Here is a 2,680-nt window from a genome sequence, read left to right as displayed (position 1 = left end):
TGGGGCCATCCACTTCAGAAAAAATTGGCCAGTGAAAATGTTATAAAGAGCAGTGAAACACTGTCCAATACATTCTGGAAAACTTTATAGATAGCCATGAAATATTGTGTGACATAGTGCTAGAAGATGAGCCCCTCAAGTTGGAAGGCACTCAAAATATGACTGGGGAAGAGCTGCCTCCTCAGAGTAGAGTTGACCTTAATGACATGGATGGAATAAAGCTTTTGGAACCTCTGTTTGCTGATTGGCGTGACTTAAAATGGGAAGAAACATCAGCAAACATCCATTAATAATCAGAACATGGAATTTATGAAGTATGAATCTAGGAAAATTGGAAGTTGTCAAAAATGAAATGGAATGCATAGAGATCGATATCCTAGGCATTACTGAGCTGAAATGGGCTGGTATTGGCCATTCTGAAACTGACATATGGTCTACTATGCCAGGAATGACAAATTGAAAAGGAATGGCACTGCTTTCATCATCAAAAGGAGATATATCCTAAAGTACAGTACTGTCAGTGATAAGATAATAACCATACACCTGGAAGGAATACCAGTTAATATTACTATCATTCAAATTTATGAACCAACTACTAAAGCAAAGATGAAGAAATTGAAGATTTTTACCAACTTCTGCAGTCTGAAATTGACCAAACATGCCATGAAGCAATATTGATTATACTGGTTACTGGAAAGCAAAAATTGGAAACAAAGAAAAATCATTGGTAGTCAGAAATGTGGCCTTGGTAATTGAAATAATGCTGGAGGCTGCATGATAGAATTTTGCAAGACCAATGACTTATTCATTGCCAATAACTTTTTTAACAACATAAACAGTGGTTATACGTGTGGACCTCACTTGATAGACTACATAGGAATAGTTTCAACTGTATCTGTGGAGAGAGGCGATGGAACACAAACAAACACAACCACTGCCATGGAGTAGGATCCAACTCATAACGACCCCTCCTTGGGTTTCCAAGGTGGTATCTCTACGGAATTACATTGCCCAACCTTCCTTCCGAGGACTGGCTGGTGGGTTTGAACCACCAGCCTCTGGTTAGCAGTCAAATGCCTTAGGCACTATGAGGCGATAGAGAAGCTCAATATCTTTAGTCAAACAAGGCCAGGATCTGACTGTGGAACAGACCATAAATTGCTCATATGCAAGTTCAAGTTGAAGCTGTAGACAATTAAAACAAGTCCACAAGAGCCAAAACATGACCTTGAGTATATTCCAATTTAGAGACCATCTGAAGAATAGATTTGACTCATTGAACACCAATGACTGAAAACCAGACGAGTTGTGGGATGACATCAAGAACATCATACATGAAGAAATAAAAAGGTCATTCAAAAGGCAGGAAAGGAAGAAAAGACCAAAATGGATGTCAGAAGACACCTTGAAACTTGCTCTTCAATGGAGAGTAGCTAACATAAATGGAAGAAATGACAAGATAAAAGAGCTGAACAGCAGATTTCAAAGGACAGCTCAAGAAGACAAAGTAAAGTGTTATAATGAAATGTGCAAAAGCCTGGAATTAGAAAAATAAAAGGAATGAACATGCTCAGCATTTGTCAAGTTGAAAAACTGGAATAAATATTCAAGTCTCAAGTTGCAATATTGAAGGATTCAATGGGCAAAATATTGAATGGTGCAGGAAGCATCAAAAGAAGATAGAAGGAATACACAGCGATTGTATTGAAAATAATTGGTCAATATCCAACTATTTCAGGAGGTAGCACATGATCAAGAACCAATGATATTGAAAGAAGTCCAAGCTGCACTGAAGGAACTGGCAAAAAATCAAGTTTCCAGAAATTGACAAAATACCCATTGAGATGTTTCAACAAACAGATGCTGTGCTGAAGGTGCTTATTCATTTATGCCAAGAAGTTTGGAAGACAGCTACCTGATCAACTGACTGGAAGAGAATGATATTTATGCCCATTCCAAAGAAAGGTTATCCAGTAGAATGTGGAAATTATCAAACAATAACATTAATATCACAAGCAAGTAAAATTTTGCTGAAGATAATTAAAAAAATGGTTGCACTAGTATATTGCACAAGTAAATTTAAGCTGGATTTAGAAGAGGATGTGGAATGAGGGATATCATTGCCAATGTCAGATGGATCTTGGCTGAAAGTAAAGAATACAGAAAGATGTTTATTTGTGTTTTATTGACTATGCAAAGGCATTCAACTGTGTGGATAGAAGGAATACACAGATAACAAATTACGGATAACAGTGAGAAGAATGGGAATTCCAGTACACTTAGTTGTGCTCATGAGGAACCTGTACATAGACCAAGAAGCTGTCAGTCTAACAGAACAAGGGGATACTGCATGGTTTAAAATAAGGAAGGGTGTGTGTCAGTGTTGTATCCTTTCACCATACTTATTCAATCTGTATGTTAAGCAAAGAATCTGAGTAACTGTACTATATGAAAAAGAATGTATCACTAGGATTGGAGGAAGACTCATTAACAATCTGGGATATGCAGATGATACAACCTTACACAACCTTGGTTGCTGAAAGTGAAGATGGCTTGAAGCATTTACTAATGAAGATCAAAGATTACTGTCTTCAGTATGGAATATATCTCAACATTGTTGTTGTTGTTGTTGTTTGCCGTCGAGTCGGCCCCGACTCATAGCGACCCCTCCTTGGGTTTC

The sequence above is a fragment of the Orycteropus afer genome, unplaced genomic scaffold, assembly GCF_000298275.1.
Source record: "Orycteropus afer afer isolate SDZICR_OR568_19922 unplaced genomic scaffold, OryAfe1.0 scaffold00044, whole genome shotgun sequence".
In the NCBI taxonomy this organism is placed as follows: Eukaryota; Metazoa; Chordata; class Mammalia; order Tubulidentata; family Orycteropodidae; genus Orycteropus; species Orycteropus afer.
Note: the sequence above shows the minus strand (reverse complement) of the source record.